Raw genomic sequence first — 17380 nt, 5'->3', positions numbered from 1 at the left:
TGTACATGGTCATTGTCGTCTGATGTATTTCATTACTAAAAAACAATAAAAATATAAGGCAACCATAAAAAACTTGACAATAATTTTTGCAGTGAGTGTATTATAACATCGTATATAAATGTATCATTCATTATTTGTATTATAATATATTGTATGAGCAAAAATTAATTTTGTGAAAAGTATTTTCTTTACCTTTGTAATATATTATTGGCACACTATTTAAATCTGTTGAATATTTCTGAGTTGCAATGATCTTTTTATGTATATAATTAATAGAAGGATATAGTTCTATTAGGTTGACAAAACATAAATCATAGCAACGAATCAGGTAGCTCCTTACTAATCTTACCCCAAAAACATAAATCATAGCAATGAATCAGATAGCTCCTTACTAATCTTACCCAAAAACATAAATCATAGCAACGAATCAGGTAGCTCCTTACTAATCTTACCCCAAAACAGCTAAAATTACCAGCGTCACCTTCATGTCTCCAGCTGTGCAGAAATAGATGATGAGAAGGTTTCTAAACTGATTCTTGCTGTTGTTTAGTGAGCTGCTTACTATGGGGTGCCTACAAGGACATCCCTTAAAGAGCATGTAGTGTGGAAGTTAGTCTATGGTAATCAACATCTGCTGAACTTAGCAGATGCTAGATAAGGCTCTTGCCAGCTCCTCTGTCTTCAAAAATCTTTCCTATAATAATCTATATATATTTCTCAAAATTTGTGTGTTTTTTGTTGCTGTGTATGTCCAGCTATAACTATTAAAATCTTGGAATTAAAATTTCGTAAGGTTTGACTGCTATATCGCGGTCAAGGCCAAGTATTTTTACGCAGATGATTGTATTATCTCTGTAGGAAAGAGCTTCGACTTTATCTCTTTGTTCGGTCAGACAGAGATAGTACGGCATCTCATTTTTACATTTGTACCAGTATTGAGAGGTACCAGTATCGTGGTATTGCGGATAGCTTCTGGTAGAACAGTAACATTTTGTACGCATACACACCACACACGCCACACACACCACACACCACCACATCCACCATACACACATACGCACACCACACACACTACACACACCACACACACTACACACCACACATCACTCACCACACATAATGCACCACACACCAGGCACCAGGCACCAGGCACCAGGCACCAGGCACCACGCACCACCCTCCACACATCACACACCGCACACCGCACACCTTAACTTCCCACATCCCTTCTCACACACTTATATACTAAATTTTTTATTAACAATTCAACATATTCACGATTTTTATTTTGTTTTCTCAGTTTGCATTAATTGTATCATTACCGAATCATCTCATATTGTAATCGTAGCCAAACAGACCTAATTTAGCTACTACTTGTTAATTATTTCACATTCACTTCAGAACCCTTTTATAATTGTTTGATTTTTTTTAATTTATTTGACCTGCACCAAACATTTTCCTCCTGATAGGAAGTTTAAAAGTTACAGTTGTTGACAAATTTTGAAAACCTTTACAGCTGGTTTTATTTTTCTTCTTAGTTTATTTCGACTACACAGAACACTTTTTTCATGGTATGTAGTCTGAAAGTTAGAATGACAAATGTTGCTACCGGTATATGTTAAATACGAATAAACTTTCTGACCAAAGACTTTATTTTTGTTTATTACCCGAGAAGCGCCGGGTAGCACAGCTAGTCTTTACTATAATAAGAGCCGTGTCCGTCTGTCCGCCTGTCTGTCCATCTGTCTGTCCAAAGCCGCCCTAAGAGGGAAAAAATTGTACCGCACGGAAATCAAACCCAGATATTCACCTTCGCAGCCAAGCACGCTACTGTCCGCCACACTTGACCCCTTTGTTAAGTCACAGAATATTCATGCAAATGTTTATTACAGCTGACGACCTTTTACGACTCATGGTACAACCTGGTTTCTCGTGCAGATAATAGGAGGATTCATAGTAAAGTTGGTCATGTCTAGCATATAGTCATCTGTCTGAGGAGAATAAGCTGTTAGCATATAGTCATCTGTCTGAGGAGAATAAGCTGTTAGCATATAGTCATCTGTCTGAGGAGAATAAGCTGTTCCCATAATACTATCTTATCAACGAATGATAACTGGCCACAACAGAAATGTTAGCAACCATAGGGTACAATTGCCTTGCCTTGCTGTAGCAGTGGCGCATTACACCATTGAATATTCGTTGGAATAAAGATCTCACACAAAAAGGATGGTACAGATCTTGTACAGAAAGGATGGCACAGTTCTTGTACAGAAAGGATGGCACAGATCTTGTACAGAAAGGATGCCACAGATCTTGTACAGAAAGGATGGCACAGTTCTTGTACAGAAAGGATAGCACAGATCTTGTACAGAAAGAATGGCACACACCTTGTACAGAAAGGATTGCACAGATCTTGTGCAGATGGTGTGACTCAAACATGGCCCTTAATGGCAGAGGTGTAGACCGGTCACAATGTGCTGATTTAGCATTAACCCCAGTAACAGCATGATAGCTAACAGTCAATCTACAGATTTTAGACATTCAAATACTACTGCTTCTTGTTTTGCAGCAAGTTGCTGGGAACTTGTCAGTACCAAATAAAAGGGCAGAATCTCTTCACTACAACTGATCTTTGATATGTTCTTTGATATGTTTTGACAGTTCTTGGATAAGTTGTGTAAAAATCTTTGATCAAATTAAAAATTATCATGCTGCACGCATTCGGATAGGCTGAAGATAAAACCCAACAAAGTAGTTGTCTGCTCATGACGCAATAAAATCTTAAAACTGCAAGTAGGAAATAGCATTCTTCAGCTTGCATAACTTAATTTACGCAACACTTTAACTTTCAATTTTAAAATATTGTATTTAAATTTGATTATAAATTTGCACGAATATAGCAGCAATTATGAAGTTACATCAAAATAATGTACAAAAACTTTCAATTGTCACAATAACATTTGTGGCAAACGTTTATGCAGTCAAATGCTAGACAAAAATCTTGTTTAATAACCATATTAAAGATATATTTGGTGACAGTTTTTAATGAACATCTTTAGAATACACACACCAACAGATAATCTTTGATGGTTGCCATTTGACTATGCTTTTTGCTCTTCCGCCCCAATATGTTGTTGCTTACAGAAAGGGTTAGATTTTAACTGTGTTCTGTGTAAAGTTAAGTTTAAACAGCGAAAAAGAAGCAAAGAAAATATAACAGCTTTTACTACTAAGAGGTGAGTTTGAATTTACTAAAAGATCAATAAGTAAAAAGTACTGTCCTGGTATTGAAGCCCAGCTAAAAACAATTTTATGACTGGTAAAGGAGTTATCTGCTCATGGTACAGATTAACCCGTCAACTTTAAGTAGTCTGCTCCTTACACAGTTTGCATAACTTCAACTGCAGAATACTTGTGCTTTTAATCACCCAAAACAGCACTATTTTGAGCAAAATTATAATATCATTTACCTATTTAATGGCAAAAATGATTAGTTTTTGGAACATTATAACATATATTCGCCTTCGACCAACTCTGACATAGGAAGCTATGAATATGAAAAACACAGATGTCATAATCACGCTTGACCGATATATATGTTATTCATTCATTGATGAGCCTGCAGGCAGCTCTACAAGTCGTGTGAGAGTGTCCTCCCGTAATAGTATACCCATCATCACAAAGTCCTGCACTAGTTATTAGCTAATGATTTATAGAGCAATAAACAGATCATAATAACATCTTATTATTTTATATCAAACATCTATTGCCAAGATTCTACGCAATATTTTTGGTGTTATGCAGGAGCCAGTTGCCTATACTTAGATTCCCTGTATTGCATGACTACATACATGTATATAAGGTAGACTGTGGGCACTGGTTAGAGAGTTTGTAACATGCTGCTAATCTGTTACTAGATTGCTTCATAGATGTGCCAACGTCAGTGAATACCTCTATTGTAAGAATTGCTCTCATTTTTGCTACTGTTGGTTGATTGCGGGACAGAAAGAGAGAATGAGTTGTTGAGGTTTATTTGGATCAAATCTTATCTAAGTCAAGTACACAAAAACAAGCAGGGTCTATGAAACTGTAAAACAATGTAAAACTTGTGTCAACTTTAGCATAGCAACAACCTATACTTTAAAACCTATAAATAGCTTTTTAGATGTTTAGTAAATAGATACCTATAAAACAAACACAGAACTAATGGATTTATAGTTTGCAGTCAACTGATGCTCATATATTTTTGGATATTGTATTGCATATTAAATTTTTTTTAATCTCAAATGACGAATATCATAATTCAAGGAATCATTCACTGCGCATTTTTAACATACATTATGAATACTATAAACAACAAGAATATATATAGCTTATTCAAAGAATTTAATTAAATATATGCTATACCTTGTCTATCCTTTTGTAAGCGCAAGATTATTCTATAGATGTTATGGTCATTCATCATCTAAACCTGTATTTACGTCAGTTCAACCAGTTGGTGTCAACCACTGTTGCCATTCTATCAGGTGAAGTTATGCTGGAGTCACGAAATCCATCAAAACATCGTATTTCCGCTTGTCTAATTCTTTATTATTCTACAATCACAAAGAACCCCGTGCTCTAGTAAATACGTTCCAGGCAATTAATAGCTTATCAGATAATGAGAATGAGATCCTTAACGATTCTTCACTTCCCGCCGACCCTTTCCAACTACAAACCTCTAATCCGGTCTCACTCAAACTCCTCATCACTAGACTTTGTTAATGTGTTAATGTGAACGAACATGTCTAAGTACAAATACATGAATACATATACTTGTCTATAGGTTGTCTCACTGACTTTCTTAAAGCCTGTGAGACAACCTTTCTGTTTCATGGCAGAAAGCCAACTCTTATTAACAATGGGATTTGTCTCCCTTTCCTACTTTGCGCTGCACTGATGAGGCTTAAATAGCCGAAACAGTGCCGTATGTAGCATGAGTTATACACTCCCTTACTTCGGTTTAGTCGGGCTCTCTGAGAGGTGCAACAATATTGGCCTCAATCTAATGCCCATCACTTATGCGATTTGAGCACTCTTTGTCCTCCAGACTTCCGGACTATCTATCACCATGACGAAGCAATTATTTAACAACTTTTTTGTTCACTCAACATGAGACAATCTGTGGTGGAGTGTTTATTAATAATTCTGACTATTTTTGTTCCACCAACTGTTTGTGACCACAGTTTTGCCTCTTCATGGAGTGAAACCTGTAGTTCTCTCCCATATTGCACTCTATATTAGTTTATTCTCTTTGCTTGAGCACATATTAATATTCTGCTGGGACCATTGCTGCCTATTGCTGCCTACTTGTTCCCGCCGGTTTTTGCAGTTTTTGTGTGCATTTTTATATGTTGGTCTTGTTCCCCAATTATTTAGCGGATTTCTTTTGGTGAAGTGGTCGCCTCCGTGTTTGTATCTATATATATATATTTTCCAAAGTTGGTCGTATGTGTGTTCGTAGGTTTGATTGTCCAGCTATAGCAATTATTTTATTATTGCGCTCACGCACCCGGTTACAAACACCCGATTAAGAAATTTCGATCTATGGCGTTATTATATTTGATGTATCATAACCACACGCTAATTATTTTAGCAAACGCCCACGCGTTACGAAGCCCCGATTAAGAAATATTTTGGGACCTATTTCGTTAGGGCTAATTTGTTCAGCCCCACGATATCGACAATAATTTATCTATGAACTTAGAATTTGGCAACTTATGTACTGATTACATAGGCCTACATTATTAAGAGATATCAGTTGCTCGTCATGGCGAGTTTTTGCTATATACGTTACGGCAAAACGGTTTCACATTGTCCTCTAAATAAATAGTTGGCTACTGTTGTAGTGCTTTTCATTTGGTCAAAACGAATTTTATTTTGTTTTTGCACTTTGTATTAATTGTATCATTACCAAATAATTTGTTTCATAGTTTATATACTTGCTATTTATTTCACATTTAAATTTAGTTTTCTACTTATTTATTCCAGCTGCTCAAAATACTTTTTCCCATCAACACTGTTTCCATGATTCTCATTTGGTACCTCGCGTTCCACATTCATTTGTTGCGAACAAAATCTTTTCCTTTCATTTATTTACGGATTTTACATTATTTCTTTTAGTTCTATTTAAAACCTCTTCGTTTATATGAATATTTTTTAATTTGTTATTTAACGTTTATTTTAATAGCGATATAATATATTACCAAAGGCAATTTCCTCTCCTCAACAGACGAATATTGAGTTGTTACACACACACGCTTTGTGTATTAACTTACACATCTTTCCATTTAAAACTAACCAATTAGTACAATTACAACCAACATTTATAAAATTACTATAAGATTATTTATTAGATTTTCTGTAAGATTTACTGTACTATCGTGTAAAATTACAAGTCCTGTATCAGTTATTCTTAAAAAGTTAGTTTCCAATCTTTATTATTTATTCAACCATTTTTGGCAGACACTGTTCTAATAAAACTTCAACTACAAAATACTACCATATTCTGTCATACTTTTTATTAAGCTGTTAAATACATGTATTCTCAGAAGTTACACATTGTCTAATGCCTCCAAAGAAAAGAACCTGTTCTGCACCAAATCATTTCTTCATGATATCAAGTTTGAAAATTGCAGTTGTTTGACAAAGTTTGAGAACCTTTACAGTCGTTTTATTTTCTCTCTCAATTTATTTCAACTACACAAAGCACTTCTCTCATGATATGTAGATTGACAGTTAGAATGGCAAATGTTGTTATATGTTAAATATAAATCAATTTTCTGTCAATGACTTTTTTATTACCCGGGCTACGCCGGGTAGCACAGCTAGTATAAGTATATATTTCAAGGCTAATTGAGTGAGTAATCCCTTGCAGATCAAGAATGATGCCTGCTTCACTTACTACAAGCATAGCCTGAGTACTTTACTACAAGCAGAGGCTGTGTGTGTTTTCAAGTGCATTGTTGAACAATCAATGGTTCTGAGGTCTTGGCTAGACATGTTTGAGTTTAGTGGCAGGAAAACCTCGATGACTGGAGACATGCCCAGTTGCGGAAAGCCATTTAAGGTTGGGTGTCATTCCTATTACTATTAGTTACTTTTTTAGGAGTCGAACACTAATCTGCTGTTTGCAGGGCAGGATGTGCTAAAACACTAGGCCATGCTGCTCTCAAAGCCAATATATTACCAAGTTATTACTAGTATATTAATAATATATATTAATAACATAAATTAGTGTTATATATATTATACTAGCCGACTGCCCGGCGTTGCACGGGTATTAAAAACCAGCTTATATACAGTGGCAAGTAATGTAATTGCCTGCCACTTGCCATTAGCTTGGCACATTGCCAATGACTAATTCGAGTAAGCTACCAGGCATATTGCTAAACTTACTAATAATAGCTATGAGCGCAAGCTTTAGTGAGGTTGTGTAATGCAGAGTACCATGCCTATTTTAACTGAAATAAATGACTCGTATCGCCTAATGGATTTGTTGTGTCTTGCGTAGCTTAATTTGTTAGGTTATCACTTGATGAATAGGAAGGTTCCGAGATCAAATCCAAATCCAATCAAATTTTTTCAATTCCTAGATTTTAATAACTATAGCTAGCAACACCCATTGAGGTTTTAAGGTTTATATATACAGTTTAGTATATTATTTTTATTTCAGAAATTTTTAGGGTAGTTTTAAAATTACATTTAAATTTTAGCGACTATAATACCAAAACATAATTATATGTTGCTGTAATCAAGAAGTGAATTTGAAACATAGCTATATAGCTACCAATTTTAAGCAAACTACGAGTTTGCAATCACAATTAAGCATCAGATTTTGTGTTTAAAAAAATTGGCTCAACACCGAAGCATTTGATTGTAGCAGCGCATGTAAAGCTTTGCGATATCTGACATGCTTTCATAACACTCAAATCAGTTTTATATATCGGACCAAAGCCGAAACCGTATGAACTACACAAAGGGTCTTGCATCATGTTTTAGTCTACAATTTGTGCTGTATGTAACTTCAGTACAGGCGTTTCTTAAGCTCAGAGATATAAACACACAAACTATAATTATAGTGATTGTTAAGAAGGGTAACCTTCGTGCAAATAGTAATTTTCACTGATAATATTCAAGTATCAAAACTGATCAATAAGATTTTCCGGAAGTTATATTTGTGCAAATGTCACGAGGTATTTTACGTGATCTTCAAGCCAAGGCACCTGAGGCATGCTATGACATTCTTTGTACTATGCTCTTCCCACCATTAAAACATCTAGGTTATATTTGTCTCTTAAAATGCTCTAACGTGTCAGATCTCTCTTATGAACCAACACAGTTGAAGGATTGTAGAGTGATTGTACATGTAAGTGGTAGTCCACAACTACACTGAATTGGTCATATATAGAGCAGCCGCATACAGAGGAGAGAGTGGTGGTGGACTAGTGGTCCAGCATATCTGGCCTGCATAGAGAGAGAGAGAAAGAGAGTGGTGGTGGACTAGTGGTCTAGCATGTCTGGCCTGCATACAGAGAGAGAGAGTGGTGGTGGACTAGTGGTCTAGCATATCTGGCCTGCATACAGAGAGAGCGAGAGAGAGAGAGAGAGAGTGGTGGTGGACTAGTGGTCTAGCATATCTGGCCTGCATACAAGAGGTTGGGCTTCAATACCAAATAAGGCCTTTTGTGTTGACTGGAGTGGCATGCAACCTCAAGATTGCTCTCCGCAACCGGACATATATTCAGTTGTCTAGGTTCCCTTATCACTGGGCTCAGATATATCCAGCCAAGATCACAACCTCAGTTTGTTCAAAGATGCTGTAAAATCCATACATACACAGCCTTTGCTTGCAGCAAGCTAACCAAACATCATATTGATCATTGTGCGATCTCTCACACACAGAAAGGCCTTTACATTGTTATATATTAATTTTTGGGAGAGAACTAGCTATTTTTAAAAACGCTGAAAACACCATCCAATGTAATGGAAAAGTCCTAGTAAATAATACGTATATCACTACCAAGCTCTTCGGTCAAGTATAAAAGGGTAGTTATTGACCGAGCTCTCCAGTCAAGTATAAAAGGGTAGTTATTGACTGAGCTCTCCAGTCAAGTATGAAGGGGTAGGTACTCACTGAGCTCTCCAGTCAAGTATAAAAGGGTAGTTATTGACTGAGCTCTCCAGTCAAGTATAAAAGGGTAGTTATTGACTGAGCTCTCCAGTCAAGTATAAAAGGGTAGTTATTGACTGAGCTCTCCAGTCAAGTATGAAGGGGTAGGTACTCACTGAGCTCTCCAGTCAAGTATAAAAGGGTAGTTATTGACTGAGCTCTCCAGTCAAGTATAAAAGGGTAGTTATTGACTGAGCTCTCCAGTCAAGTATAAAAGGGTAGTTATTGACTGAGCTCTCCAGTCAAGTATGAAAGGGTAGTTATTGACTGAGCTCTCCAGTCAAGTATAAAAGGTTAGTTATTGACTGAGCTCTCCAGTTAAGTATGAAGGGGTAGTTACTCACTGAGCTCTACAGTCAAGTATGAAGGGGTAGTTACTCACTGAGCTCTCCAGTCAAGTATGAAGGGGTAGTTACTCACCGAGCTCTCCAGTCAAGTATGAAGGGGTAGTTACTCACTGAGCTCTCCAGTCAAGTATGAAGGGGTAGTTATTGACTGAGCTCTCCAGTCAAGTATGAAAGGGTAGTTATTGACTGAGCTCTACAGTCAAGTATGAAGGGGTAGTTACTCACTGAGCTCTCCAGTCAAGTATGAAGGGGTAGTTATTGACTGAGCTCTCCAGTCAAGTATGAAAGGGTAGTTATTGACTGAGTTCTCCAGTCAAGTATGAAGGGGTAGTTACTCACTGAGCTCTCCAGTCAAGTATGAAGGGGTAGTTACTCACTGAGCTCTACAGTCAAGTATGAAGGGGTAGTAACTCACTGAGCTCTCCAGTCAAGTATGAAGGGGTAGGTACTCACTGAGCTCTCCAGTCAAGTATAAAAGGGTAGTTACTCACTGAGCTCTACAGTCAAGTATGAAGGGGTAGTTACTAAACTAAAACTATCGACGCTTCTGTAAACCATCTCCTAGACTTTCTAGGTTCATCGGTCTAAAGATCTCATGCCAATAAATAGTTTATGGTTATTTTCTGTATGTCCAACTAACTTCCTTAATTTTATTGTAAACGGTACATTTATGCACACCTGTTTAGCCGTAAAGGTCAAGGACACTAGTAAAAATTAAAATGTGAGCTTCTCTTTGTGAGGCAGTCTTAAAGCACCAGAAATTGACATAAATTAACGACAGACAGACAGACAGATCAATAGATCTTCTATGAATAATAAGCAGCTCACTCAGCCAGAGGCCTCAGTTCTTTATTATTACTATTACTAGAAATTCCCCTGTCATACAGCCCACGACCTGATAATGGAACAAGTGATAACGGAAAAAATAAATGGCAGTGCTGGTTGTTAAAAAAGTTGTTGTCAGCAGGAATTGGCAGAGTATAGTGTAAATGAAAGTTGTTCGAGATGACATAAAATAAATTTGAGGGAGCACGACTTCAAAAGGTGCAAATAAGAATTTCAACAAATATAGCAAAGTTAGATAAGTTCAGGGTTTTGTTAAAGGTCACGCAATCTAGTCTCCTCTCTTTTATTATTATTATTGCTGAGTAGAATTTGCGGCTGGGCTACACGTATGTCTTCTTCAAAAACCGCTAATTGAATTGACTTTTCTCCTGCTCCTGAACTGAAGATATTAAATGACTGTTGATGAAAGATTTATTATACTCAAACAATCTCAACTGGCAGTAGCCAATCACAAACCAGTGGTTGGCAGCAACTGGCAGCTGCCTGCTCTTTGTCAACAGATTTATAAAATGCTGCTATTAACTCATCGTAAAAGATTGTTACAGATCTTAAGTAAATGATGTTTGTTAATTACTCATACATACATTGTATGTCAATGAGCTGTTTGATTGGTTTGAGTTGAGTGCTAAGTTTGATTTATGAGCATGACTGGATGAAAGATGGTTTTTTGTTGTTTATCAGCAATCGACACTCGAGAGAAACATGTGAGATTGTTAATGACGTATGAGTTGTGTCGATATTGGAATGATGACATCACAGTAGTCATGATTGGTACTAGTAATTTGTGTAGAGTTTCCTGTTATTGTAGCTGTAATATGTCATTATACTTTAGTAGAACTTTAGATAAATAATTTAGTTACAAGTCTGTTGCATATAAGAAAGTTCTGTCTCTGTTTTACATTTTTCATTCCAAGATTCTCGACTCCTCATCTCTAGGCATCTCTTTATACACATCTCTTTATACACATCTCTTTATAAACATCTCTTTATACACATCTCTTTATACACATCTCTTTATACACATCTCTTTATACACATCTCTTTATACACATCTCTCTATACACATCTCTTTATACACATCTCTGTGCTCTTTATACACATCTCTGTGTAAAAAATGATCAATTTAATTGCACATCTACAGTTTTCCATTTTGATATTTTTGGTTAAAATCATTTGCTTTCAAATACTCAAGTATTTATCAACACTTTTACATACGCATAGCACTCTTGTGTGATCTCTCACGAAATGTACAGTTGTATACACTTAGGTTTCTACCTATCACTTTTAATAAAGTATATTGTATATTGATAAGTTATTCTATATCTATAAATCTCAGTTTTTCATCTATTCTGTGTCCAGCTATAGCTATTAAACTCTAGCAATGAAAAATCTGGTTGGTTTTGGTTCAAGAACTCATGAATATTGTAATATTCTTTTGTTAATTAATATTACCTTTCGCACTCGTTATTTTTGGAAACTTTTAAAAGCCAAATTTTTGCTAGCGTCACCAATTTTTTTAAATTTGTAATTTTCCAATGTGCGGTTTAAATTGTCCCGTTACATTCCTATTTCCAGTTTTTCCTAACTTCGATATCTAGCTCTGTAAAGGCTAAATACTTTACATGCAGACAATTGTATTATCTCTAGTAGGAATAGCCTCTACATAGTCTGACATCTTCTTTTTACGTTTGTACCAGTATCGAGAGTTATCGATACTATCGAGAGTTATCGAGAGTTATCGATAGCCGGTATCGTTGTATTCAAAGTTTTGATGGATAACTTCTGCTGCAACAGTAACCTTTTTTATACACACACTTCTAGGCACTAATTTTTATTATTAATTCAATATGTTCAGGATTTTTGTTTTATTTTTCAATTTGTATTCACTGCCTCATTACCAAATCATTTTTGTGGTAAGAACAGCAAAACAGATTTTATTTAGCTATTACTTGCTAATTATTTCACATTTACATTTAAACACTATTACAGTTGGATTCTTTCTTAATTTAATTAATTGCACAAAACACTTTTCTACAAAGTTACAAAGTTTAAACGTTAGAACAGTAACTGTTGTTATATGTTGAATGAAAATAAATTCTTTCTACAAATATTTTTTATTACTCGGGAAATGCCAGGCATTCACCTAGTAATGAATATGAGTGAACTTTTTTAATCAAATTTACTTGAAATAAATAAACACAAAGCATAGAGCTTTACTCAACATAAGGCAGATAAAAATATTTTATAACAGGTAATTATTATATATTATTATATATTTTACATACATTATTATATCATATATTATTATATTATAATTGGTATATATTATTGTATATTATCTATGCATGGGGAGTCACCGCTGATGTGCTAAATTTTGTCTAAAGTTTGTGCTATAGAAGGCTCTGGAGGTCACTAACATTACTGTTATTATGTAACATTACCTAAATTGGCAACAATATATAGATTTTTATTGATAAAGCTTTTATTGGTTATAGCTAATAGCAAAATAATCAAAACAGTAAAATGTATAGCTTTTAGGCTAGCCTAGTCCATAACACGTCTAATATTCGTAGGTTAGTCACTAACATACAAGTCATGACTTATAAGTTGACGTAAGTGAGTGTTTACCATAGCTGAGTTCACCCACAAAACGTCATGAATGATTTGTAGTGCCAAACGTCACAAAAACAACGTATGCAATGTCAAATATGGCTAGCATTTTGTTAGAATGTTTATCGCTTTCATAACAAACGCTTGGCAACACTGCTATTGGTCAAGTCTGAGTATTCAGTCATGGCTACAGCTCATCTGATCGGATATAGTCAGCTTAAAACTATACAAATGCATCATTCAGCATTGCTGCTACACACAGTAAGATAACAAACAACAAAATATACAAATGGTAAAGTTGGAAATACTAATATACATATAACTTGAAGTGTAATTCTATAAACATACAGGTGAGATATAGAAATCTACAGGTTTTCAACTTTTTAAGAATCTGTTTGTACATTTCTATGAATAGATAGATGAGAGTACAAGGCCATATTTGTATAGAAGTGTATCGAGGGATGTTAGTAGGTGTGTTCAGAAGTGCATTAGTACACAAACATATGAAGTCTGTATACATGTGTGAGAGCAGTATAATAAGGTCACAATAAGAAAAGCTAAAATAGTGCATAATCGGGCTCTGTCAGAGATAAACTTCAACAAAGTGAAACTATGCAGAGGTCACCCAATCAGAGTTAAGATACCACAAATACCGGTACTAACTATTCATATATTTTTACTGTATTGTTTAGTTATCAGCATCTAGCAGACTATGCTATACTGTAAGAAGCAAATATAGAAACTTATAGGACAAAACCTTTCAAAGTAGCATTATAAATATAGTATGATCCCATGTTCAAGTGATTCCCACGGTCTATTGTCCCATATGTGAATATTAACATAGTTATCGGTAGTGAATAACTCAGTTGCTACTGCTAGATGCTCTCCCAGAAGGCACGAAAAAACATCTTATAGTCTGATTTGGTTAGCATTGCTCTCCGACGGTCCCAGTGAAACCTCTCCAAGGCAATCAGTCACAAAAGAGCTATGTTGAGCTTCCTTTGGAACGCTGTTTTACCTATCATGATGATAATTTATTCTCTGTCTAATGCAAATTTATAGAGCCGATCGTTTCAAATGTTGCAGGTTGCAGTTGATATATTCTTAGTTTTTTAAGCTTAGGCCTATTATAAGAAAATCCATTATTATAGTGTTAATCTACTTTCAAAAGAAATTGTGTTTAGTTCACTGCTTTTGTTAGCACTTATGGTAAGAACATAGGTAGGTCTTTCAAAAGCTAGCTGTAGCTGATATAAAATCATAAACTGCATGGCCAGCCAAATAGGACCTCCACACTGCTTAAAATGTTGGTCGTTGCTTTCCATAGAAACCTGAAATGGAACAGTAGTTTATCAATTTTAGTTAAAGATTACTTACTTGGAAGCACATGGCTCAAGTTTTTGTAGACCAACTTAGCTTAAGTCAGCTCAAATTTGCTCACTGTAACACAACTCAGTTCAACTCATTTCAACAGCTCAGGTCAACTAATATAAACTCAAGTCAGCTCAACTGATTATGACTTAATGCAACTCATTTCAACTCATCTCAACTCAGCTCATTTTACATCAGTACAACTCAACTTGGTATAATCGTGTCAATGCAGCTTAACTCATGCCAACTCAACAAATCTCAGCTCAGCAAGTTCAGCGCAATTTATTTCAAATCATTTCAACTCAGTTGAATTAAACTTTGCGCAATGAAATCCAACAACTAACCTCAAACAAAATCAATTCATTGGCAGGCTTTAGGTAAAAAAATCACACCCCTAATCTACTTAGTGCAGCTTTTTGTGAAACATTGTGGGTAATAAGAACCGAATCAGCAGTCATAAATTTTTGAAATTTGAAATGAGTTGTGTCAGGATTTACTTGTATTCTTATTGAGTATGAACTTTGTAAAGCAAGGCTGTTGTATCGATAGAATTGATTTTACCATAAATGCTATTAATAAATTCACCTTTGCTAAGCAATCTGGCTCGAAAAATAATTTCCAGCCTTCAGAATGACCTTCAGAAAAATTTCTCAACATGAACTGTAAAAGAGTTTACCTGTCTGGAGATCTTGATTTCTGTAGCGGTTCTCATGAAGTCATTCGTGTAAAGAACCTATTAAAAATATTTTTATTTCCTAATTTGTTTTCATATCTACAATATATAAAACTTTGAACTAAAATCAAAAGAGTAATTTACTGATAAATGTAATTAGCTTTACATACAGTAGATGTAAAGCTGTTAAAATAAATGAAAAACTAAGAAATGTAATCCGTCTTTTAGATACCATATTTAAGCAAAACAAATGAAAGATACTACTGCAGGCTGGTGATGTCCTCTTTAGATATCTCCAGCTGACAGCACGCCCAACCAGCTCTGATACTACTACAGGCTGGTGATGTCCTCTTTAGATATCTCCAGCTGACTGCACGCCCAACCAGCTCTGATACTACTGCAGGCTGGTGATGTCCTCTTTAGATATCTCCAGCTGACTGCACGCCCAACCAGCTCTGATACTACTGCAGGCTGGTGATGTCCTCTTTAGATATCTCCAGCTGACTGCACGCCCAACCAGCTCTGATACTACTGCAGGCTGGTGATGTCCTCTTTAGATATCTCCAGCTGACTGCACGCCCAACCAGCTCTGATACTACTGCAGGCTGGTGATGTCCTCTTTAGATACATCCAGCTGACTGCACGTCCAACCAGTTCTGATACTACTGCAGGCTGGTGATGTCCTCTTTAGATATCTCCAGCTGACTGCACGCCCAACCAGCTCTGATACTACTGCAGGCTGGTGATGTCCTCTTTAGATATCTCCAGCTGACTGCACGCCCAACCAGCTCTGATACTACTGCAGGCTGGTGATGTCCTCTTTAGATATCTCCAGCTGACTGCACGCCCAACCAGCTCTGATACTACTGCAGGCTGGTGATGTCCTCTTTAGATACATCCAGCTGACTGCACGCCCAACCAGCTCTGATACTACTGCAGGCTGGTGATGTCCTCTTTAGATACCTCCAGCTGACTGCACGCTCAACCAGCTCAGAATAGGAGAATAGGTGTAGGTATACGATTTGTGCTATTGTGGTGGCAATAGCTATTGTGATGGCAGCCAGCCAGCCCTGTGCCAAGGTCGACTCTCGGCTTGGGTCTAGATGGCTCGATTCCGACCGAACAGCTAGACTTCCGAGAAAATGATTGAATGCCTCGGAGCCAAGGGTATATAAGGGTATATAAAGGGGAGGGAGCCAAAAGTATATAAGGGAGAGAGAGACAGAGCACTCTTGTGTCTTCCTTAAATGTTCACAGCTATACTTTAATATATGCAAATAAACATATATTGATATAGATTTTGAACAATATTGTAGATGATCGGTATTTGGTGCTGTGCATAGTATTAGAGCCATTCCAACTACTGTTACTGCCGGCTACCTCAAATCTGTCAGATCTGTCCTAAACCATGATGGAGAAGTAAGTTCAGGCCTTAAATCTGTCAGATATGTCCTAAACCATGATGGAGAAGTAAGTTCAGGCCTTAAATCTGTCAGATATGTCCTAAAACATGATGGAGAAGTAAGTTCAGGCCTTAAATCTGTCAGATCTGTCCTAAACCATGATGGAGAAGTAAGTTCAGGCCTTAAATCTGTCAGATATGTCCTAAAACATGATGGAGAAGTAAGTTCAGGCCTTAAATCTGTCAGATCTGTCCTAAACCATGATGGAGAAGTAAGTTCAGGCCTTAAATCTGTCAGATCTGTCCTAAACCATGATGGAGAAGTAAGTTCAGGTCTTAAATCTGTCAGATCTGTCCTAAACCATGATGGAGAAGTAAGTTCAGGCCTTAAATCTGTCAGATCTGTCCTAAACCATGATGGAGAAGTAAGTTCAGGCCTTAAATCTGTCAGATCTGTCCTAAACCATGATGGAGAAGTAAGTTCAGGCCTTAAATCTGTCAGATCTGTCCTAAAACATGATGGAGAAGTAAGTTCAGGCCTTAAATCTGTCAATTCTGTCCTAAACCATGATGGAGAAGTAAGTTCAGGCCTTAAATCTGTCAGATCTGTCCTAAAACATGATGGAGAAGTAAGTTCAGGCCTTAAATCTGTCAGATCTGTCCTAAAACATGATGGAGAAGTAAGTTCAGGCCTTAAATCTGTCAGATCTGTCCTGAACCATGATGGAGAAGTAAGTTCAGATAGCTGTAGCAGTGAGTTCATGTACATATTTCAGCTAATTAACGAATTTGGAACACCCTTAGGGATTCATCGTTGTTTATTACCTAACTGTACTTCAGGCTTGTAATAAACAGCGTGAGGCATGATGCACCTCTATTCATCAATGCTCAGGATATATCAGCCCGTCACTTGCGTATGC

The sequence above is a fragment of the Watersipora subatra genome, chromosome 5 (assembly GCF_963576615.1).
Source record: "Watersipora subatra chromosome 5, tzWatSuba1.1, whole genome shotgun sequence".
Taxonomy (NCBI): domain Eukaryota; kingdom Metazoa; phylum Bryozoa; class Gymnolaemata; order Cheilostomatida; family Watersiporidae; genus Watersipora; species Watersipora subatra.
Note: the sequence above shows the minus strand (reverse complement) of the source record.